We start from the raw sequence: 26,933 nt of genomic DNA on the forward strand, positions 1-26,933 counted from the left end.
GATGGGACGTCTGTCTTTACATGCACATGAATGTAATATGGAGTTGGTCCACCCTTTGCAGCTACAACAGCTTCAACTCTTTTGGGAAGGCTTTCCACAAGGTTTAGGAGTGTGTTTATGAGGAATTTCTGACCATTCCTCTAAAAGCGCATTTGTGAGGTCAGGCACTGATGTTGGATGAGAAGACCTGGCTCACAGTCTCCGCTGTAATTCATCCCAAAGGTGTTTTATGGGGTTGAGGTCAGGACTCTGTGCAGGCCAGTCAAGTCCCTCCACACCAAACTCGCTCATCCATGTCATCATGTTGGAACAGGAAGTGGTCATCCCCAAACTGTTGCCAAAAAGTTGGGAGCATGAAATTGTCTAAAATGTCTTGGTATGCTGAATATTAAACCCTACAGATGTTGAGTGGGATGTCATTAAAGTTCGTGTGCATGTAAAGGCAGATGTTCCAAAAGTTTTGGATATATATATAGTCAAGTGAAAAAATTAGGACACGCCATAAAAGCCTGTGTTTGTTTGTTTTTAACATAGCTAAACATAGGCATTTAATCTTCATTTTAACAATATTCAAAGATTCAAGTAATATAACTGAACAATTATAATGTAATTTTAAAAAAATCCTCCAATTTCTTGTGAGGAAAACATAAGGACACTCCTACTTTTATTTGTAGTACCTTAAATGGATAAAATGACCTACAGGTGTTTCACATCAAGTGCAAATGATCAGAACATTGTTCCATAGCATTTTGAAGGAGGCTTGCCTTATTTTAAACCCCACACATTTAGCTTGGTTTGCTCTTAATTGTTGAAGTGAGAGGTATCACCATGGTGAGATCCAAAGAGCTCTCTGAGGCCTTCAGAAAGAAGATTGTTGATGCTTATGAGTCTGGTAAGGGATATAAAAAGATCTCAAAAGAATTTGTAATCAGCCATTCCACTGTCTAGAAAATCATTTACAAGTGGAGAACCTTCAAAAACACAGCTGCCAACATGGCCAGGTCAGGGCGTCCAAGCAAATTCACCCCAAGAGCAGACCGCAAGATGCTTAAAAGTCTTTATATGAAATTGAATTCCCTTTTTAAGTGAAACTGTGTCACTGTCTTTCACTCTGAATGATATTTTATGTCCTGTGTGTGTGTGTGTGTGTGTGTGTGTGTTTTACCTGGCACATTATTGTGAGTCCTCTACTCATCTGATATATAAATGAACTGAGGGCACGAAGCCTTTATTATCGCCATGTATACATTACAGTGGAATTCTTTTCTTCGTGTATCCCAGCTGAGGAAGTTGGGGTCAGAGTGCAGGGGCAGCTATAATACAGCACCCCTGGAGCAGGGAGGATTAAGGGTCTTGATGAATTGCCCAACAGTGTATCTTGGTGATGCTCGGGCTTGAACCCCAAACTTCTGATCAACAACCCGGAGCCTTAACCATTTAAACCATCACTGTCCCTCCAAAAAATGCTAATGCTAATAATAATAATGTTAAGAAGAAGAATTTATATAATAATACACAATAACAAACATTAACACAGAACTGTCCTTTGTTGTGTTCATATATACCGATCAGCCATAACATTGCACCTGTTAGTGGGTGGGACATATTAGGCTGCAAGTGAACATTTTGACCTCAAGGTTGATGTGTTAGAAGCAGCAAAAATGGGCAAGAGTAAGGATTTGAGCAAGTTTGACGAAGGGACAAATTGTGATGGCTAGACCACTGGATCAGAGGAAGGAACAGTGGTGAACAGGGTCATGGATGGCCAAGGCTCATTGATGCATCACGTGTGATCCGATCCAACAAACGAGCTACTGTTGCTCAAATTGCTGAAGAAGTTAATGCTGGTTCTGATAGAAAGGTGTCAGAATACACAGTGCATGATGGGTCAGGGCTGATCTGACAGCGAAAAGTGGACCAACACAATATGGACTGGACTGGACAGATAACAAAGACATCCTGTGCAATACAAGAGTGCAATAACAACAATTTAAGATGTGCAATATCCAAGTGCAAGTGTTTTTTGTGAAATTATTGTTATTCCTTTTTTTTCTTCTGTATTTATATAGATTCCTTATTTTTCTGTTTCATATTTGCACATTTTTTCTACTCTGCTGCTGCTGTAACGTGGAAATTTCCCCACTGTGGGACGAGTAAAGGTTTATCTTATCTCTTATCTCATATTAGGCAGGTGGTCATAATGGTCTGCTTTCTGTTTCCACAGGTGTGGTGCTGCTTTCTGTACTCAAGCCGGTGTAAAGATGCCAGAAATAAACAAGGATAATCTGGATGAGAAGCAGGTCCATCTGCTGGCTGAGATGTGCATTGTGATTGAGGAGAATGACCAGAAGACAGGAGCAGACACTAAGAAGAACTGCCATCTCAACTCCAACATCAGCAAAGGCAGGGTTCTGAGTATTTCTAATCCAAAAGAAAAATCTGTCATTGATCCTTAATGTATCGTATTTGATAATTGGGAAGGTGTACTGATACACACACACACACACACACACACACAAATCAGTAACCATGTACATGAAGATCATATGATACAACTCGGATATCTTCTCTGTCATCTTACTTGTTAAGGTTTTGAAGAAATATAATTTTTTAAAATTAATTAATTATTTTTAAATAATTTTATGTAATTAATTATTTTAAATTATTTCATTAATTTATTCTTATTTCAATTAACAGTCAAAAATAAAAAGGGTTTTTTAAATGGCAAAAAAAAATAGTTTGGCCATATTTCTACAATTTTAATTACTTTTATTTATTTTGTTTATATTTAATTATTTATTTATTTAAATAATTTATTATTTATATTTAGAATTGTTATACAGAGAACACACACAATTTTGCACATTTTGAGACAGAAAAGTTCCTGAGTTGTCCTGATGTAAAATTGATGTTATGGCAATTTTTGGTTAGTTTAAAATGTTTAATATATAGAATTTATTTTTTATAATGTATATTTTAATTAAGTAACAACAATTAAAATAAAAAAAGAAAAAAGAATTTGAATTACAGCTTCACATAGATCCCAGGAGAAGTGATGAGAAGCTCTTTAAAAAGCTTCTTTAGGTGATTTTCCTCTCATAAAGGTTGTTAAAAAGATGCAGAGAGTGTGCAAATTTTTTAATAAAATACTTTCATTTCTTCTACCCTTTTTTATTTATTAATGCTCTGGAGTGTTATTAAATAAATAGTAGGAAATTAAAGTAAATACCTGGTTTGTCCACTAGATGGCAGCACATACTGTAAAATGAACCCCAGTTATCTTTCACAGCTGAAGGCTCTCAGGGAGGTTACACACACACACACACACACACACACACACGATTCAATAGGATTTTATTCCTCTGAAATGGTATAAGTGACTGTATAGAATAATGCACATTACTCAAGAGCTTTCTGTGTAGATTGCAGACCGATGCATTGCGTAGTGGTTATGGATAAACGTGTCATTCCTGAACGAGCCAGTTCGCTGAATCGAATTAGGCGGTCAGCTAGGCTCCTGATGCAGGCTGAGGAATGCAGAGCATGCTCTTGTTCACATATAGCTTGTGTAAGGTCAGGTGGATGGTGGCTGGATGCACCATTTGGGTCATGTGGACCATACTTTGGTTTCTCATTGATGGACACTGTACTGATTCGTTCTTGATGACCTGTGTCGTCTCTGAGAAACCAAAGTATGGCATCCACCTGACCCTACACAAGCTATATGTGAACAAGAGCATGCTCTGCATTCTTCAGCCTGCATCAGGAGCCTAGCTGACCGCTCTCCATACGTCCATACACAATCACAGCTTTCTCAAAGCTAACCCAGACCAAAAAGAAGGAGCTTGGAGTCTCCTGTGGACACAACCAGGTTCCTCCTGCTGCTGTGGAGAGAGAAACCAGCTTTAATTATTCACCTTCAGCAGGGGGATGGGTGGAAACCGAGGAAACAAGCTGCAGTTTGTAACGGAGACACCAGGGGACGTGTTATGGTCTGCGTGAATGCCACACACGGGAACAATGTGGGGATTAGTAGGCGTTCCTCTGTCTCGCTGTTTAACATGAGAGACGCTACATTAAACCTGCTGTTCTCCAGCAGGAAGCGTCTTCATTTTCTCATTCTGCTGCTGCAGAGAAAATCTACACACACCACCGTTATCACACAGCCTCTCGCTCCTGTACCGAGACGTAGATGTTATTTATGGTGTCAGTAATCAGATCTGCAATGTTGAACGAAGTTTTTCTATAAGAACAGCTCTGACAGGATTTTCAGCAAAGAGGGAATTCACAGGTTTATATCATTGTGTTAATACATGTTATTGTTTCTATAGTATCATATCATTCATCTATAATAATAATAATGTTAATAAGATGAAGAAGCATGGAGAATGGAGAACTGAGTCACATACACATCGATCAGGCATAACATTATGAGCAGTGAGAGGTGAAGTGAATAACACTGATGATCTCCTCATCATGGCACCTGTTAGTGGGTGGGATATATTAGAGGCAGCAAGTGAACATTTTGTCCTCAAAGTTGATGTGTTAGAAGCAGGAAAAATGGACAAGTGTAAGGATTTGAGTGAGTTTGACGAAGGGTCAAACTGTAATTGCTAGACCACTGGATCAGAAATTTTCCAAAACTGCAGCTCTTGTGGGGTGTTCCCGGTCTGCAGTGGTCAGTATTTATCAAAAGTGGTCCTAGTAAGGAACAGGCATCAGGGTCATGGACGGTCAAAGCTTGGTGATGCATGTGGGGAGCGATAAATATATATATATATATATATATATATATATATAAATAAATGAATGAATGAAAGAATGAATGAATGAGTAAATAAATAAATAAATAAAATTATTTAGAAACACTGAGCAACACAGGGCAGAAATACACACATGCACACACACAAAGTTAAAGAAAATGTAGACTTGACTTTACACCCACAGCCATGTTTCTGGGAAGTGACAGAAATCCAGAAAACCCACATACACAGAAAAAAACCCTGAGAAATAATTCCTCCCCGCATAATTCCTGTAACACACAAATCCTAGCAGATTATCCACACAAATCCTAGCAGATTATTACCCCAAGAACTTTTAATTTCATCGTAATTTTTTTAATTCTGCATCAATTACATTTTCATTATTGTTTCATTCATTAGGATCAAATTAGCCTGAAATCAACCCGAATTGCTGACCCTCAGCTGCCCAGACCTGCTTCTCATCCACACGAGTTTCAGTTCATTAGCATTTCTGAATAAGAAATGACTAATGTGTAGAGAGGAGAAGACGATTCCAAATGATGACATGAGACAGCGTGGGTGAGGAAAGGAGAAAACTCAGTCGATAATGCCTCAAGCTAAAGCATAATCCTATTTGTAAGGGGAAGGGGGAGAGAGAAAGAAAGAGAGAAAGAGAAAAAACAGAGAGGGGGGAGACAGAGAGAGAGAGAGAGAGAAGGGGGGGAAGAGAGAAAGAAAGAGAAAAGAGAGAGAGAGAGAGACACAGTGTTAATGTTTTATATACACAGCCTGCAGCTAGACTGCTGTATTATCTTTATGATGTTATTTTAGAGAAGATACTTGTCTTAATAAATATATTTCTACATAAATATTCATACATTTTGATATTTTTATCCAGAGCCAAAAACCCCATCATGACTCCACACTCTGAAAAAAACACCATAAAGCTAAAACTATTATTAAGGTGTTGGGTTTTTTTTTTAGAGATTAGTGTAAAATTTTTAGATTTCTATCCATTGTTCATTTCTTTATAATGAATCCCATCACGTGGTGCTTTTTTTATTCTGACGGTTTGAGGAACTAGACTTTTGAAGAGAGGAATGAAAGGCTGCATGGTGCTGCAGAGGCTTCGATCCTGAGCTCAGGTTACGGTCTGTGTGGATTTTCTGCTTTCCTTCTCCCTCCTAAAAACATTACTAGTGTACTCAAACTCACACACTGTTCATACTGGTCACTTGTAAGTGGGAAATTTGCAGGTTGTAGTGGTGTAATTTCTTACTTTGGGGGACAATTGATTTGCAAAATGAATCCTGGTGCCATGTGTTGCGCAGGAAAAGCAACGCACACACACCCGGCCATCCATGTGATGTAAAAGAAAACGTGATTCATCAGTCCACTGCTCTGTGGTACAGCTCTGATGCCCATGTGCCTATTGTTGGCACTTTCAGCGGTGCATAGGGGTCAGCACGGGCACCCTGACTGGTCTGTGGCTATGCAGCCCCATACACAACAAACTGTCCTGCACTGTGTATTCTGACCCCTTTCTATCAGAACCAGCATTAACTTCTTCAGCAATTTGAGCAACAGTAGCTCGTCTGTTGGATCACGTCGCTCCCCACCGGCATCAGTGAGCCTTGACCCTCCATGACCCTGTCACCGGTTCACCACTGTTCCTTCCTTGGACCACTTTTGATAGATACTGACCACTGCAGACCAGGAACACCCCACAAGAGCTGCAGTTTTGGAGATGCTCTGATCCAGTGGTCTAGCCATCACAATTTGTCCCTTTGTCAAACTCGCTCAAATCCTTACACTTGTCCATTTTTCCTGCTTCTAACATCAACTTTGAGGACAAAATGTTCACTTGCTGCCCAATATATCCCACCCACTAACAGGTGCCATGATGAGGAGATCATCAGTCTTATTCACTTCACTGCTCATAATGTTATGCCTGATCAGTGTATATTATGTTATATATTAAATTTCTATAGTAAATTTTAAAGATGTTGGACTAAACGTGCAGCACAACAACAGTCAACAACAACATGCTGCTTAGCAACAAGCTTGCCAAATAACATTGACCTTTACTCTAATGTTGATTATCTTCACAAAACAACTTAACATGGTCAGTATAACAGATTTAACCGAGTACTGTGTCTGAAAATTATGTAAATTATCTGATCTAAAGCCAAGACTGTTAAAACTAAAGCACTTGGGGCATCTCAGAGAGCAGAAATGGGTTTGAATCACCATTTACTTTGAAGATAGACACATTTGTGTGACAAAAGCTAACCATTTTTTAAACATTTCAATGAATATATTGCCTATAGTAGGCTAGTAAAGCAGAAATACTTGTAAAAATCTAATTCTTAAAGTGCTGAGTGTCTACTTTCATATCAGTCTATTGTGTTAGGCTTTATTTATTTCAATGTGCATTCCTTTATGTATCTATGAAAGCCGGGGGACATGTCCTGATGCACCGATGAGGATTCATTTCCCAGGACTAATTGCTTTCCCTACGGCCGCATGGATCTTAAAAACGAACATCTCGAGCATCCGACCTCCACTCAACACCTTCATGCTCTGATTTCCTTGTTGTCTCTTGTGCGAATGCAAACGTGGCTGTTTTTGTTGGAGGGAAAGCTGGGAGTCAGGCAACACATCCTCTCCAGGCGCTAGGAAGAAGAGAAGAACGTATGAGGGAAAACAAACAGACAGGCTGCAGAGATAAGCACTGAGTCATCCCTGCTGAGCTTTTATGCTGAAAGCGTGACATTTTTTGGTCTACGTGTTGTGCAGCGACACGAATAGAACTAATTACAGTATAGCGCTTATGAAAAGATGAAGAGATGGGCTGCGAACAAGCTGTGTGACGTCTCATATTGAGGACTATGGACATTTTCTTCACCTTTAATTCTGGAAAAGGAAAAATATATCATTTAATTTATGGACAGTACTTCTTTCTAGACTTCTACTTAAATGGTTTTATTTATACTCTTAGCTGTCACTTTCTGCTTCAAATCCAGTATATTAGCTTGAATGTTCTCTCAACTCTACTTCACCGCAGCCTACAAATATGGCCACTCTGGCTAGTGATGAGTCGTTCATGAACGATTCATTCATTTTGAACGAATCTTTAATATGACTCCGGAACAACGAGTCGTCTCAGAAAGCGATTCATTCATTTTGTATCACAACATCCTATAGGTTCTATATGAGAAACATGATTAGTTCATCTCCCAAGTTTGTTCATCATATGACAGACTCATAGGCTTCAACTATGCAGTCTGTGGAGGAAACAGAAATGATTTGTTCATCTCCCGAGTCTTCGGCCCCTTCAGTCGTTAATTCATTCATCACTTCCTGGATCGGTATATTACAATCAATAATACTAATGTAATGTTAATGTATACTTATTAGGAATTATCATAAAATCCAAAAGACATGTGTAATGAACATTTTCTGAAAAATACAAAAGTTCTCTCTTGTTCCTGTCAGTCTCGTTTTGGTTGATTTATAGTTTTGTCTTATTCTAAATGTGATCAATGTAAGTAGATATATCGAGGTAATTGACTATTAACACGTAACATTGTAATTATATTCTGCTGAAATGAATCAAATGAGCCCTGTGATGGACTCACTGGCGACCTGTCCAGGGTGTACCCCTGCCTTTCGCCCAATGTGTGCTGGGATAGACTCCAGCAGACCCCCGTGACCCTCATTAGGAATAAAGCGGGTATAGACAATGGATGGATGAATCAAATGAACGAAATGACTCGAAAAAGATTCAAAGATCTGAGTCAAATGTAAAATGATCCGAACTTCCCATCACTACACCACATTGCTATAATCGTTTTCAGACGTGTTTGATTCAGTGTTGCCAGATTGGGCAGGTGGGGCTCCTTTTGGTCACGTCTAACCGGGAAAAAAATGCATTGGGCAGGTTTTTGATGCAACTGGCAGGTCTCTGTTTTTGACTATAAATATGATATCAGATCAGTTTACCCAATAAAGTTCAGGAGAGTCCTGTCCAATCAGACTTCAATCCTGATTGGCGGGTTGTTGTAATCGGTGTACTTGTATACCTAACTTCAGTCCAATCTGGCAACACTGGTTTATTTGTTTATATGTTTATTTGGTTCCTTCTTCTTCTTTCAGCTTTTCCCTTCAGGGGTGACCAGAGTGAATCATCTCTCTCCACCTATCCCTATCTTCTGCATCCTCAACACTTGCACCCACTAGCTTCATATCCTCATTTATTACATCCATATACCTCCTCTTTGGCCTTCCGCTTTGCCTCCTGCCTGGCAGCTCCATGTCCAACATTCTCCTACCAATATACTCACTCTCCCTCCTCTGAACATGTCCAAACCATCTTAATCTGGCCTCTCCCTATCTTCGTCCCCCAAATGTCCAACATGAGCTGTCTCTCTGATGTTTATTTGTTTATTATGTTTATTTGGTTTGGCAATCTTTATAAGTGCCTTTGTTTCAGTCCACAGTTTGCAAAGTATATGTTTAGAAGTAAAGCTCAGCCCGCTTAAATAGTGTTCATAATCTAATTGCTAATCTAATTCTTTGCCTCACGTTTTGTTTGTTTGACCGTTAATTCTAGTTTCTCGTTTATTTCCAATTTTTTATAAATGTATTCCTGTTATTTTAATGACTTTACCTAATTTTGTGACAAACCCCTGCATTTGCATGGTACCTGAAAGTTTCTTTCTTTGTGATAAATGTCACGTTGGATAAAATCACGGGCTCCGTTTCAAACATGGCAACGGTGGTGAGGAAAAACTCCCTGAGATGATATGAGGAAGAAATCTTGAGAGGAACCAGGCTCAGGAGGGAACCTCATCCTCATTTGGGTGACACCGGACAGTAAATAATATATATGTAGAAAGGAAATGTCTGTTCTTTAACAGTTATAATCACAAAGAATCGTGCAACCAAGTGCTCTTGAGGAACTAATAGATCAGTGTAGTTTCTGAATTCATTATTTACTTAGCACTAATTCCTTCCTGACGAAAGCTGACTGAGGCAACAGCAGTTCAAAGACTCCAAGTGTCTCCACTTATCCACAGCAGTCCCATGGGTCACAGGCTGTTCAAGCAGATCTATCCCCAGCAGCAGTGAGCACCACCAAGCGACGAGACTCCAACCAGGGGTAGGGCATCTGGATGGATCAAGAAGACACTGGAAACTCAGAACACTGGGAGCTCAGGAGTGGGACGTATAGCATGCCAGAGACAGACAGAGAGAGAAAAGAGAGAGAAAGAGAAATATTAGATATGCTTGTCATGTAACGTTTAAAAACAATGTAGATTATGAGCAAAGTGCAGGCAGGGACTCAGGCAGGACTAGCAATGACAGCATAACTAAAAGATGACGGACATGAAGGCTTCCCAGGACATAAAGCATCTAACCAAACCTGAGCGACTTGCGATGGTGGTAAATTTTCAATATATGATGACATTGAATCTGCTATAACATAAAATATCATAATTTACAAATACTTACTGTAAAGAAGGACTTGCTACCACTTTAAATGTAAAATGTCTGATTGTTTTTTCACTATTATTAGTTTTGGAAAATTTCCATCCACCAGCCAGATATCAACCAGGAAGACTGAAGGCTAAAACATGTTACTGGCAAGTGGCTCTGTGATTGACGGAGGAGAGAGAGCAGGCCTCCACTCGTACCAGGAGACTGCAGTACATCCAGTCTTGTTCTCCTGATGATACTGAAAATGCTTTTTTGTTGCTCCTATGAATTATTTTGTCCACACCAGTTGTTTGCTTGTCCTGTTTCACTAATAATCACTTTATAACCGACTTGAATAATTGATTTGATCCAAATCATTGGTCTGTTACACATTTTTGATTTTTGATCTGCTCTTGTTAATTTTCTCCCAGTTGCATCTCTGTTTAAATTGGCACACTTGTAGCACTTCTATCAGTATCAATTTCACTCTGACTCTGCAAATGACTGTCATTATTGTTTTGGGAGCCTTCCAAGGTTGGGAAGATGCTCTGAGAGTCGCAATAAGCACTCAACTGCGCAGTGATGTGAACCTCTACACTCCATATCCGAGTAGAAATAAATGACGGCTAATAAACTCATACATTCTGTTATGTCTGTTTAAAATGGACTGAACGACTCGCTGCTTTTATCCGTGAAATCTGTTCCCTTATTGAATCTCCTCTCTACTTTACTGTTTTAAAGGACGGGTCACTTTGATACCATGTCCTCAGACACACACACACAGACATCTTCTCCTGGACAGCCAGCACTGCGAGACAAAGACACTGCCAAGCTCATGCTCGGAGAAAAAGAGCATGCATTCTTTTCACACCACAGATGGCGCAAATCGACGTCATATCTGATGGCTCTTTTCTATCTAGGTCAGATGAGTCATTTACTCTTCCTCCATAGTAACAAATCCCAGAAATGAACAGAATATAGCATAAAACCTTCTACTCTGAAAAACGAGGACACACTGTAAAAACCTGTGGGCTGCTTCATATAAAAAAGATCTGGCTGCTTTTCAATGAGAATATTTTTGTGCACTTTAGCTCTTAGACCCTCTACTGAGGAGAAAAAAAGAGAAAGGGAGGTAAACACAGACCAACAGGGAGATAGATAGACAGACAGACAGACAGACAGACAGATAAGTGGATAGATAGATGGAAGTCAATTTGGTGGATCTACAAACAAATAGACAGATAAGAAATTAACAAACAAACAAACAAACTAACAAATCTAGAAAAATGATACATAGATAGATAGATAGATAGATAGATAGATAGATAGATAGATAGATAGATAGATAGATAGATAGACAGACAGACAGACAGACAGACAGACAGACAGACAGACAGACAGACAGATAGATAGATAGATAGATAGACAGACAGACAGACAGAGAGAGAGAGAGAGAGAGAGATCTTTTAAAAAGTTAAAGAATCAAGAAGACCGACAGATACAGATAAATAGCTAGACAGACAGACAAATGGATAGGCAAATACGAAGGATGGATAGAAAGACAGGCAGAGAGAGAGAGATAGACAGAAAGCTGAATAGACAGAGAAAGATAGACATGTAGATAGATAGATAGATAGATAGATAGATAGATAGATAGATAGATAGATAGATAGATAGATAGATAGATAGATAGATAGATAGATAGATAGACAAATGAAGAGATAGATATACTGAGATATAATATAGACAGACAGATACAATACAGACAGACATGTGTATAGACCGACAGGCAGACAGACAGACAGACAGACAATTGGATATACAGAGAGAGATGTACAAACAAGAGAGATGGCACACAGCTGCATGGGTAGACAGAAAGACAGACCGACAGGCAATTTCTAATTCCTTATAGGAGCAGACATTTGAAATTGGAAATAAATTTAACAATTCCTTGCAGTATCTCTCTCTCTCTCTCTATCTCTCTCTCTGTCTCATTATTGTGTATGTGGAATGTTTGGGGATTGTTATTGTGATCCAGAATGTACCAGGCTTTTAGCAACACCAGTAAGTATAAGAATGATAAAGTCTGCTGCAGTAAAACTTTAATATAATCATTACATCCATGCTATATTATTCATGAAATAATTAATGCAACATAACATTTCAGTCTTATACACACACACACACATACACACACGCACACCCTAAATATAGTCGATCAAACAAAATGTATTCTATAAGCTTAATGTAATTAATAATGTGGTTATATAATATGATTATGTAATTAATAAAGGGACGTGGTGCTCAGTGGTTAAGGTGTTGGACTAATGATCAGAAGGTTGTGAGTTTGAATCTCAGCTCCACCAAGCTGCCACTGCTGGGTCCCTGAGCAAGATAAATGAAATAAATGATAAGTCAATCTGGATGAGAGGATCTGCCAAATACCGTAAATGTAATAAGTAAGAGAGAAAGATAATATGCTGCATGTCTACATTATCACACACTCAACCACAAAACACTCTAACATCACTTGCTTCAGCTTCGTTAAGTGTTCACACATCAGACATACACAAAATGTGTGTCCATGAAGGTTGTGATTCATCTTCAAGATGGAATTTTGTCTATATTTAGAAATAGCAGTGAGAAAACAAATCGATAAATCTTTTAATAGTTGTTTAGTAAGTTGTTACGACTCCTTGACAAAGCCTTTTAAAGCCTTTTGTTGTTGTTTGGACAGAATTCAATGACCCTCTGTGATCTGATCCTAAATGGACAGTACATAAATACAAGTGTATTTCAAAGACACAATGTGATCTGATCACTAAACCCATGTCCAGAGGTGATCTATATATATATAGATCAAGTCAAGTACATATACTTGTATATATAGATACAAGTCAAGTAGCGTTTTTTGTCATTTCAACCATATATAGCTGATGCAGTACACAGTGAAATGAGATTTCTTGAACATTTCTCCAGGACCCTGGTGCCACACAAAACAACACAACAACATACATGTACAAAACAACACAGAGCTAAAGACTGGAAGTAAGTTGTCCTAGCTACATAAAGTGCAACATGTGCAACCTGGTGCAAACAGACAATACAAAACACAACAGTACAGATACACACAATACACAATAGAGACAACATTGTGACAACCAGTATGCATCCTGTATGCACTGTATATGTTATTCCTTTGGTTCAATCTCATGTTTTTTTTGCTAATCTAATTTAATCATTTCATAAAGCTAATTAATTCATTATTAGAAAACACTTTTGCTAGCACAGCTAAAAACTGTTGTACTGATTAAAGGAGCAATAAAATTATCCTTCTTTAAGTTAGTTTAGTATCTGCAGCATCAGGAGTTGTGGGTTTGTTTACAGGCTCAAAATGGAAAGGGAGGGAGGGAGGGAGGGAGGGAGGAAGGAAGGAAGGAAGGAAGGAAGTTTATATTTCCAGGGTGAGAATATACACCGATCTGGCATAATATTGTGAGCAGTGACAGGTGAAGTGAATAAGACTGATGATCTCCTCATCATGGCACCTGTTAGTGGGTGGGATATATTAGGCAGCAAGTGAACATTTTGTCCTCAAAGTTGATGTGTTAGAAGCAGGAAAAATGGACAAGCGTAAGGATTTGAGTGAGTTTGACGAAGGGACAAACTGTGATGGCTAGACCACTGGATCAGAGCACCTCCAAAACTGCAGCTCTTGTGGGGTGTTCCCAGTCTGCAGTGGTCAGTATCTATCAAAAGAGGTCCAAGGAAGGAACAGTGGTGAACCGGCAACAGGGTCATAGAGGGTCAAGGCTCATTGTTGCACGTGGGGAGAGAAGGCTAGCCCGTGTGATCCGATCCAACAGACGAGCTACTGTTGCTCAAATTGCTGAAGACGTTAATGCTGGTTCTGATAGGAAGAGGTCAGAATACACAGTGCATGATGGGTCAGGGATGTTTTGGCAGCAAAAGGGGGACCAAAACAATATTAGGCGGGTTGTCATAATGTTATGGCTGATCGGTATATCTTACCCTACTGTGAACTACTCCCTTTTAGAAGAGCGCAAACTGGTTCTTATCAGAACAGAAAAGGGGAAGAGTAGGAAGCCCTGGTCCACAACTGGAAAACAAGGAAATTTCCAAGTGATCCCAAACCTTTGAACTGTAGTTAACTTTAAGTGCACTTTTCACACTATATATACGGCACAATGGTGAAGAAGAGTATACAATTCGGGACACACCTAAAGAGATAAAGAGATAAAGAGAAAGAGGATCATTAGGAGGAGGATTGTGCAGGAAAATCTTCCAGAAGCTTCTTGTCTGTCAGATTGATAAAAGCCTGTCCTTCTCTCTCTCTCTCTCTCTCTCTCAGACCCAGACACAGTAATACCTCATTTTCATTCATCTCAAATAAGGTGTACACCTTGTGTCCTTCCCTTCCCAGCCCTATCACCACGTGTGTTCCTTCCTGCCTGTATTATAACCTGAATGATGAAAATAATTATGCTATATAATATACTTTTAACCTATGTTGTGTCTTGTGTGTATGAGTAATGTAATACTTTCCCCAGGCTGAAGGTTGTAGAGCACCGGTTTGTCATGCAGAATTACATTTACTAGCCTAAAGGCAGAGATCTGTGTAGTTGAACAGCTGTCTGTTCTTTGTAACAGTATTAGCCCCAGGCTGACATGCCCAGCGTATGGGGTAGCTCCGGTACCTGGAACGATTACAGATTGTGGATGCATTGTGCCGAGCTGATCTTAGACCCAAAGCCACGTTTATCAGTAGCCCAGGCTACACAAGCAGAATGTCAGGTCGACTCAGATTAACTGTCTGTCTCAATCACCACAGTAACCGTCGTCAACAACACATTCAACATTCACAGCTGCCAAGGGGGTGTTTCAGCCATTGCTCTTTTTCATTGGAAGACTCTTTGCCCTGTTTGTTGTGCAGAAAATGTTTCCCCAGCTGCCACAGTCAATTTACAGACACTGCTGATGATGTCAGGAAGCATCTTAAGGTTGAGATTTGCTTTAAATTGAGCTACAACTACAGACTGACCATCATTGGCAACATGGGGTGGGGTGAATTGTAGCAGGGGGTGGTTAACTGTGATATGGTGTGAGGTAAATTGTAAGATGGTGTGGAAATGTGGCATGGGATAATCTCTAACATTGGGGTGGGATCATTTGTAATATGGTGTGGGGTAAATTGTAACATGGTTTGGGGTAAATTGTAACATGACACGATATATTAATCTGGGGCCCTGTGATGGACTGGTGACCTGTCCAGGGTGTACCCCTGCCTTTCGCCCTATATGCGCTGGGATAGGCTCCAGCAGACCCCCGTGACCATAATTAGGAATATAGCGGGTATAGACAATGGATGGATGGATGGATGGATGGATATTAATCTGGTGTAGGGTAAATTGTAAAGTGTGGGGTAAATTGTAATATGCGGTGGGGTAAACAGTTGGGGTAAGTTATAATATGGGAGAGAGTAAACAGGGTGGGGTAAACTGTAACACTGTGGGGTAAATTGTAACACGGTGTAGGGTATACAGCGTGGGGTAAAGTGTAACATGGTGTGGGGTAAATTGTAATGGGGGATGGGACAAACTGTAAAATGGTTTGGGCTAAATTGTAATATGGAGTGGGTTAAACAGGTTGGGGTAAATTGTAATATGGGGTGGGATAAACAGCATGGGGTTAAGTGTAACATGGTGTGGGGTAAACAGCTTGGGGTAAATTGTACCACTGTGTGGGGGTAAATTGTAATATGAAGTTGGGTAAACAACTTGGGGTAAATTGTAACATGGTGTGGTGTAAAAGTTCGGGGAAAATTGAAACCTGGTGTGGGGAACATTGTGTGGGGATAAACAACGTAGGGGAAATTGTAATATGATGTGGGGTAAATTATAACATGGTGTGGGGTAAACAACGTAGGGGAAATTGTAATATGATGTGGGGTAAATTATAACATGGTGTGGGGTAAACAACGTAGGGGAAATTGTAATATGATGTGGGGTAAATTGTAACATGGTGTGGGGTAAATTGTAACATTGTGTGGGGGTAAACAATGTAGGGCAAATTGTAATATGATGTGGGGTAAATTGTAACATGGTGTGGGGTAAATTGTAATATAGGGTAAATTGTAATAGGAGGTGGGGTAAACTGTAATGTGGGATAGGGTAAATTGTAATATGGGTTGAGGTAAACAGCTTTGGGGAAAAGGTAACATGGTATGGGGTAAACAGCTTGGGTTAAATTGTAACACTGTGTGGGGTCAATTGTAATATGGGGTTGGGAAAACAGCTTGAGTAAAGTGTAACATGGTGTGGGGTAAATTGTAATATGGGATAGGGCAAATTGTAATAGAGGGTGGTGTAAACAGTATAGGGTAAACTGTAACACTGTAGGGTAAATGGTAATAAGGGGTGGGGTAAACAGTGTAGGGTAAATAATATTAAATGTAATATTAAAATATATGAAATATATGCTAATATTAAACACATGCTATGTGAGTGCAGGATATCTCTGAAGCTTCATCAGGATCTCACACAGGATCTGAGAAATCAGGATCTACTCTACCCTACTACACTGTACTGGAGCTACAGACATCTAGGATCACCCTACTACACTGTACTGGAGCTACAGACATCTAGGATCACCCTACTACACTGTACTGGAGCTACAGACATCTAGGATCACCCTACTACACTGTACTGGAGCTACAGACATCTAGGATCACCCTACTACACTGTACTGGAGCTACAGACATCTAGGATCACCCTACTACACTGTACTGGAGCTACAGACATCTAGGATCACCCTACTACACTGTACTGGAGCTACAGACATCTAGGATCACCCTACTACACTGAACTGGAGCTACAGACATCTAGGATCACCCTACTACACTGTACTGGAGCTACAGACATCTAGGATCACCCTACTACACTGTACTGGAGCTACAGACATCTAGGATCACCCTACTACACTGTACTGGAGCTACAGACATCTAGGATCACCCTACTACACTGTACTGGAGCTACAGACATCTAGGATCACCCTACTACACTGTACTGGAGCTACAGACATCTAGGATCACCCTACTACACTGAACTGGAGCTACAGACATCTAGGATCACCCTACTACACTGTACTGGAGCTACAGACATCTAGGATCACCCTACTACACTGTACTGGAGCTACAGACATCTAGGATCACCCTACTACACTGTACTGGAGCTACAGACATCTAGGATCACCCTACTACACTGTACTGGAGCTACAGACATCTAGGATCACCCTACTACACTGTACTGGAGCTACAGACATCTAGGATCACCCTACTACACTGTACTGGAGCTACAGACATCTAGGATCACCCTACTACACTGTACTGGAGCTACAGACATCTAGGATCACCCTACTACACTGTACTGGAGCTACAGACATCTAGGATCACCCTACTACACTGAACTGGAGCTACAGACATCTAGGATCACCCTGCTACACTGTACTGGAGCTACAGACATCTAGGATCACCCTACTACACTGTACTGGAGCTACAGACATCTAGGATCACCCTACTACACTGTACTGGAGCTACAGACATCTAGGATCACCCTACTACACTGTACTGGAGCTACAGACATCTAGGATCACCCTACTACACTGTACTGGAGCTACAGACATCTAGGATCACCCTACTACACTGTACTGGAGCTACAGACATCTAGGATCACCCTACTACACTGAACTGGAGCTACAGACATCTAGGATCACCCTGCTACACTGTACTGGAGCTACAGACATCTAGGATCACCCTACTACACTGTACTGGAGCTACAGACATCTAGGATCACCCTACTACACTGTACTGGAGCTACAGACATCTAGGATCACCCTACTACACTGTACTGGAGCTACAGACATCTAGGATCACCCTACTACACTGTACTGGGGCTACAGACATCTAGGATCACCCTACTACACTGTACTGGAGCTACAGACATCTAGGATCACCCTACTACACTGTACTGGAGCTACAGACATCATTCCCTGATCTCTCTCTCTCTGTCTGTGTTTCTGAAGTCAGACTCAGAATCTTTTCATCTGATGACTGCTCACACTCTCACACCACATGACTCCATCTCTCACTGTCATGGAGAAAATGTCATCACAGCGTAGGTGCTCACGCTCACACTGCTGACCGGCTGAAAATGATGTCCGTGAATGAGATCATGCACTCTGAGCGTGCTTCATGCACTTTTACTCTCTGAAACTTCTAATAAAAAGCAAAAGGATGAAGACTTGGATGATGCGTGTCCTCTCACTGACCACTCTGTTGTTGGTCAGGCAGCACAGAGATCATGCTGATGAAAGCAAGGACATGATTTTTCACTGAATTTCTTTATTTTCGTCTGATTAAAAAAAAAAATAATAATAATATATTTGTTTTGAAAAATTTTCCCACTTGATATAATCAAATGACTTTTATTTTAATGTTTTGTATTTTTTTATGTGATTTTTTTTTGCCTGTTTTATTTTTAGATGCTTTTTTACTTTTTTCATTTTCATATTATGTTTCATTAAATTTGTTTATTTATTTTCAAATGATTTTCATTCCATCATCGTTAGGTTCATATAATTTCTCAACTCATCTGTTTATTTTCACACTGTGTTTTACTTCTGTTTATTTTTCAAATCATTTTTATTTAACTTGTTTATTTTCTTATGATTTTTGACTTCATTTGTTTGTATTTAAAAGATTTTTTTCGTACTTCTGTTAATTTTCAAATGGTTTTATTTAATTTGTTTATTTTCATATGATTTTTTGTACCATCAGTGCATTTATTGTCATATGATTTTCATAGAATTTGTTTATTTTCATATGATTTTTCACTTAATATTTTTTTAATTTTCATTGTTTTATTTATATATGTTATTATTATATGTGGTTTTTTAGTTGATATGTTTGTTTTCATTATTTTTCATTTCATTTGTTTATTTTCATGTGATTTTTCACCTAATTTGTTTATATTCATATAATTCTTCACTTAATATGTTTATTTCCATTTTTTCCCGTAAATTTGGTTATTTTCATATGATTTTTCACTTTACTTGTTTATTTTCATATAATTTTTCACTTAATTTGTTTTTTCTTTAATGATTTTTTCATATCGTTTGTTTATTTCCCTATGATTTTCTTTTTTTTTTATTTAATTAATTTTCATGTTCTTGTTTCCCACCTCATTTTATTTTGTGATTTTGTTCCACTTAATCTTTATTTGATGATTTTTCACTTTATTTATTTATGACCTATAATACACTATATTGCCAAAAGTATTCGCTCACCCATCCAAATAATCAGAATCAGGTGTTCCAATCACTTCCATGGCCACAGGTGTATAAAATCAAGCACCTAGGCATGCAGACTGTTTTTACAAACATTTGTGAAAGAATGGGTCGCTCTCAGGAGCTCAGTGAATTCCAGCGTGGAACTGTGATAGGATGCCACCTGTGCAACAAATCCAGTCGTGAAATTTCCTCGCTCCTAAATATTCCACAGTCAACTGTCAGCTGTATTATAAGAACGTGGAAGTGTTTGGGAACGACAGCAACTCAGCCACGAAGTGGTAGGCCACGTAAACTGACGGAGCGGGGTCAGCGGATGCTGAGGAGCATAGTGCGAAGAGGTCGCCAACTTTCTGCAGAGTCAATCGCTACAGACCTCCAAACTTCATGTGGCCTTCAGATTAGCTCAAGAACAGTGCGCAGAGAGCTTCATGGAATGGGTTTCCATGGCTGAGCAGCTGCATCCAAGCCATACATCACCAAGTGCAATGCAAAGCGTCGGATGCAGTGGTGTAAAGCACGCCACCACTGGACTCTAGAGCAGTGGAGACACGTTCTCTGGAGTGACGAATCGCGCTTCTCCATCTGGCAATCTGATGGACGAGTCTGGGTTTGGCGGTTGCCAGGAGAACGGTACTTGTCTGACTGCATTGTGCCAAGTGTAAAGTTTGGTGGAGGGGGGATTATTGTGTGGGGTTGTTTTTCAGGAGCTGGGCTTGGAGCCTTAGTTCCAGTGAAAGGAACTCTGAATGCTTCAGCCTACCAAGACATTTTGGACAATTTCATGCTCCCAACTTTGTGGGAACAGTTTGGAGCTGGCCTCTTCCTCTTCCAACATGACTGTGCACCAGTGACCAAAGCAAGGTCCATAAAGACATGGATGACAGAGTCTGGTGTGGAGGAACTTGACTGGCCTGCACAGAGTCCTGACCTCAACCCGATAGAACACCTTTGGGATGAATTAGAGCGGAGACTGAGAGCCAGGCCTTCTCGTCCAACATCAGTGTGTGACCTCACAAATGCGCTTCTGGAAGAATGGTCAAAAATTCCCATAAACACACTCCTAAACCTTGTGGACAGCCTTCCCAGAAGAGTTGAAGCTGTTATAGCTGCAAAGGGTGGACCGACGTCATATTGAACCCTATGGATTAGGAATGGGATGTCACTTAAGTTCATATGCGAGTCAAGGCAGGTGAGCGAATACTTTTGGCAATATAGTGTATGAACCTGTATTTCATAAGTTTTTATTTTCACATGATTCATGGTTAATTTATTTCCTCATGCTGTTCACACGACGTCAGATGTGTTTATAGTGTTAAAATTCACATGTATTATTTCAGGCCATAACAAGGTCAAAGGCATTTCACACATCATCACATATTACTCACATAATCATGAATATTCATTGATGAGGTTAAAAATAATTTCTTTTGCTCAGGATGCTTAGTCTCTTCTCAGAGCTGCTCTCTCTCTCCACTGGCTCCCTGTATCTGATATAAAACACTGTTGCCTGATTACAAAGCCAAACTCAGACCATCATCCACCTACCTGAAGGCTCTGCTCCACGCTCCCTTTCAAGCCTCTATCACGGCTCGATCAGATCCTCTGCTGTTCACGATAGCAGGAAGATGTTGAAGATGCTTCTCTGTCCTGGTACCCAGGAGGTGAATGATCTTCTTCTCTCACTCTACCTCATCTCTACCTCACCTCCTTTAGATAAGATAGACCTTTATTAATCCCAGAAGGACATTCTTTTGCCAGAGACTGCTTTAGATTACAAGAAAAATAAATATAAATGAAATATAAATGAAAAATAAATTAAATGATCTATACATACAAATGTTTGATGAATGATTGGTGTAAAATCCTTAAATCCAATTTCTTTCCTTTTTATTTATGGGGATCACAAGGGCTGCTAAAATGTTTCTAGTGCTTGAGATACAAAAGAGAAACAGTCGTCAGTGAGAAAGAAGCAGGATCAGTTAAAACAAATCACTTGAGCTTTTATAGACAATCTCCACTTAAAAATGGCCTTAAAATGTTGAACACAAAACAACCTGCTGGTGTATACGAGAGTGTTGCTGAATCATTGAATCTGATTGGTCAGAAGGTGTGCATTATTTGTAGGACGCCTAGGTCAGAACTTCTGGCTGTAATGTGAACGACAGGTGCTTGTTTTAATGTTATTGTTTCCATAGTAACAGCTCATAGACAGGAACCTGGGCTACAGACACTCTACATAGTATAATAACATAAGATTAACAATGAATGGGTTTGAAAAGTGGAAAAAAAAATTAAAAACACATAATTATTGATGGTGTTGAGTTATTTGTTAGTAGGCAAAAATGAAACTGTTAAAATGTGTGACGTGTCATCTTTAGGGGCGGTGGTGGCTTAAGTGGTTAAGGCTCTGGGTCGTTGACCGGAAGATCGGTTCAAGACCCAGCACTGCCAAGTTGCCACTGTTGGGCCCTTGAGCAAGGCCCTTAACCCTCTCTGCTCCAGGGGTGCTGTATCATGGCTGACCCTGTGCTCTGACCCAAACCTCCAAGGATGGGATATGTGAAGAAAGAATTTTACTGTGCTGTAATGTATATGTGACAAATAAAGGCTATTTCTATTATAGTCACAGAAACATGTGGAAGCAGATGTGGAAAACAACATACAAAAGTGAATATTTAATGAAAAAATGCAACAGGTCAAGCGATCAGTGAACAGTACAACACAAGAAAAGGCAAAAACACATAAAAACAAGAGACGGAAACTATGGTCAAACACAATGGACAAAGGCTTGGTATCGTCAGAAACGGAGCAAAAACTGAACAAATACTGTGTTGTACAATGTGTTGAATGAATGAAAGTCCTTTAAAACAGTGTGTGTGTGTGTGTGTATGTTGTGGGGAGTGTAGTCAAGGGTGGCCATGTTCGTAGGCTTGAAATTGAAGTTCATGGTTGAAGATTACAATTAAATTAAATATGAATATAAAATTTAATACAAAATTAAACATATAAAAATTAAATTAAGCAATTATGCAACAATTAATAAATAAACATATGTTGTTCAATTTTTTTTTTTTGACGAATTGCTGTGATATAAACAGAATAACCCACACCCGATCCCGATGTTATGGGAAAATGACGTAATAAACTTGTAATTTCTATGCAAAGTCGAAATTTTGAGCAAGCAGTAAAGCGATACAGTGATAAGCAGCGTTTAAACTTTTTATGCAAATTAGCTATAGTGCAATAAATCTAAAAAATGCAAATGATTGTCTCTCAGACTGATCTCAGCCATGTCTGGTCTTCAGTTCCGGTCTCACAACTACCTCCTACCTGTAAAATCTCCTGTTTACTGTTTACTGCACAAAAATGGAAGAAAAACGTAACATAACGTTGATTTAATTTGTATAGAGAAAGTATGAAGTAAAATAAGGGCTGGAAGCAAGCTACAGAGATTAGATTTGCTAATCAACCAGCAATGCTCATTTACATCAGCTAATTTTCATACAGATTATTAAATTATTATTTAACGTGTTTAATTACCTAGCTTTGGAAGCTATATATAGCTACAGCGGGTCCTCATCAGGGCTGACGCTAAACAGTGCACACGCACATGACACAAACCAAGACGCAAACCTGCTAACATGAAGCTGGAATTGATTTTCATTCCAAATCCATTTCAATCACTTTTATCAAATTCTAGTCGAGATGAACTTTGACTCTTTGGCATATGAATAAAGAATTTTGATCACTCTTTCCTTACTGTATCTGTGAAGAATTTGACATTCGCTTTCCACTCTCAATTCCACTCAGACATGCTCAGAATAATGAATAAATCAATTTAACCCGCAATCAAACCCAGTGAATTTACTACACACGCTGTGTACTCTCAACCCCCTACATGTGATAAGACTTTAATCCTCCATTTTACACAGCTCGCTTCCCAATTACTCACTACTGTCAGCTATAAAATCAATAAGAGCAAGCTTGATTCGTCCATAAAACAGACACTGAGAAATTACAACACTCTCATTTGGCTTTTCTGATCCTTTTTCTCTTTTTTTTCGGCCTTTCTGGAGTAAAAGCTGCACTGAGGGAGAAGGGTAATCACTCTCCATGGTGCTGATACTGACCGTGAGCTTCTTCAAGATGGATGATTACCGCAATCAGTGTTATAGACTCGACTCACTGCTCACTGACAGCTTCCAAAAAAAGCACATCTGTCTGACAGAGACAGAGAGAGAGAGAGAGAGAGAGAGAGAGGGTTAATTACAGTATAATGTCAGGTTGTGTGGAATAAAACATGTCAGTTGTTGTAGTGTCAAAGCTCTCTCATATGATTGAGTGTCAAATGTCTTAACTCACTTCATAGTAACATGAGGAGTATATACTGCCATAGAAATGGTTCTGATCTCATTTTACTATGTTTCCATGGGAACCGGTTGATTCTTAAGCAGCAATGAAAGATAATTTCCCAGTTGCGAGGTTGTAGTGCAGCCAGCGTGAAAATCAAGTTAGATGTAAGAACTTAAATTAATTTATTGATCGAGCACGGCTGATAAATGTTTAATTCTCTTACCAAGCCACTGGGGTTAAACTGGACTGGAGTTCAGATGATCAGAGAGCATTTATGTGAGTTCTTTCATTAAAAATGATTTGTTGCATATATTGTGTTATTTTGCTATTATAAAGGATTTAAGGTATTAGTTTCATTTTTTATTATTTAGCACATCGGCTGAATGTAGATTTAAATCTCTAGTCAGAGGAGACAGGAAGCCTTGAGGGGAATCAGACTAAACAGTGAACATTAGATGTGATTATAAGGTATAAGTGTTTAGGAGAGTCTTTAGGAGTATAGCAGCAGGTACACAGGTACAAAGCTACAGTATACAGGTGAGATTATTCACTGAAGAGTTTTGGGTGAGATTTGAGAATAAACACATCTACAAGAGCTGAGCATCTGTAGCTGCTTTCATGACCGAATGGCAACTAATACATTTCTGAGCCTCATTCATTCATTCATTCATTCATTCATTCATTCATTCATTCATTCATTCATTCATTCATTCATTCATTTATTTATTTATTCATGTCCTTACTCACTTACTGGTTACCTCATTCTCTCACCCACTCACTGTCACTCATTCATCCTTTCACTCACTCTCTCACCCACTCACTCATTCATTCATTCACCTACTCACTCACACATTAATTTACTCACTCACTTATTTATCCTTCCACTTACTTACTCATCCTTTCCCTCACTCACTCACTTACTCACTGACTCACTCATTCACTCACTCACCCATTCACTCAATTACTCACTCATTCACTCAGTCACTCACTCTGTCACTCATTCATCCTTTCACTCACTCTCTCACCCACTCTCTCACCCACTCACTCACTCACTCACTCACTCATTCACTCACCTACTCACTCACACATTAATTTACTCACTTACTCACTCATTCATTCATTCACACACTCAATCACTCATTTGCTCACTCACTCACTCACTCACTCACAAATAATTCTAGTATCTCAACAGCTTCTCATTTCCATTTCCATCATTTAGCAGATGCACTTATCCAGAAGTGCTTGTGTTGTGCCTATTGAAAATCCATCACATCCTCACACTTATACCAGCAGGCCAGAGACTGAGAGACTGAAAAGATTAAGTTCTTCAGATGTAACTACAGACATTATCAGATCATTCAATAAGCAGTATTAAGTAACTATCTGACAGTCTATAGTAAACTCTTACACATTTTCATATCTAGATATGGATTAGATGAGATGGCATTTCTGTCAGAGACATTGCTTATCATCAGAGCTGAATTTTAGATAGATTCAAATCTGTGGCCTAGAAATGATTAAAAAATCCATCTCAAATCCATGCTTCTGTTTTATTTTACTCATCAGAAGGTCATGAGTTCAAGCCCCAGCCTTTGTCTGTGACCTAGAAGGGAGACTTCTATATGCTCAGACCCCAGCTGTACATGCAGAGGTCACCACAAAGGCTTTCTTGTTTTCACACAGATCATTTTAATAATCTAAATATCCAGTCTGAAATGTAATTAACCTGAAGTACATGCATAAACCGATTCAGAATACAAGGAACTTTCAATGTGTGATTATTAAAGTATCATGAATTTCAGTTCCTGAGTCTGGACACAGCCCAAAGAGTGTAGGATGGGTTTATTTTTAAACCAAAAAAAGAGGTTTTCAAAGTAAGCCTTGAAAATCATAATACATTGATTATCATGCCAAGAAAAATGCCACTTTGTGGTAAGAAATCTAGAGAGAAAATCTATTTTCTATGTGCTAGTAAATGAAGAACTTATGAAGTTTTACACAACACATGATTATGCTAGGTAGGTTAGCAAAAGCTACTGGTGTGATGGTTTGGAAACAGCACCCAGTAGGATAAGCGAGCTCTCCAGAGGGTGGTGTGATCAGCTGAATGTAATATCTACACTGAGCTATCTTCAGCAGGCAGTGCTGGACCAAGGCCAGGAAAACCTCAGCCATATGAATAACAGATCAGGGAAGATCAGGGAAGTACTTCCTCTCTTTGAAGGCAAACATAGACAGAATAAGGAGGAGCTTCTTCTCACAGACCTTTCAGGGCTTTAAACCTGGAAAACACTTTTCTGTACACACACTAACTCACTTGGACTGTGCAGAGCATATATTGCTCTAAAATTGCACATAACAGGCATACTGTTCTGACACTGAGCTTTCATATACTGTATTTTCTATTTATTTTCACTTTTCTGCCTGTATAGTTACATTATGATTTTATTTTAGTACTATTTTGGTCTCTTTTAATTGGTCACTGTATTTTTTTCACTATCTTGTCTATTTATTTTCATCTGTGCTGTACAGCTAATTCCATTTTATTTTATTTTACTTTATTTTGTTTTGTTATTTATTTATATTATGATTTTTTTCATTCTCTGTGATTGTTAATATTAATTTTAATTTATTGTAATTTTATTTTGTGTACAGCTAATTGCATTTTATTTTATATTATTTATTTTAATTGTTCTTTTTTTATTTTCTCTGAATGTTAATTTTATTTTTAATTTATTGTAATTTTAGTTTGTGTACAGCTAATTCAATTTTATTTTATTTATTTGTATTATTATATTATTTCATTTTCTATGAATAGTAATTTTATTATTTTATTTTGTCTTGTTTTATGTTATTTATTTGTATTATTATTATTGTTTCATTTTCTATGAATAGTAATTTTATTTTTTAAATTATTTTAGTTTTATTTTGTGTACACCTAATTGTGTTTTATTTTATGTTATTTATTTTGATTTTTGTTTATTTTCTATG

Source organism: Hemibagrus wyckioides, linkage group LG01 (genome assembly GCF_019097595.1).
Source record: "Hemibagrus wyckioides isolate EC202008001 linkage group LG01, SWU_Hwy_1.0, whole genome shotgun sequence".
NCBI classification, from domain to species: domain Eukaryota; kingdom Metazoa; phylum Chordata; class Actinopteri; order Siluriformes; family Bagridae; genus Hemibagrus; species Hemibagrus wyckioides.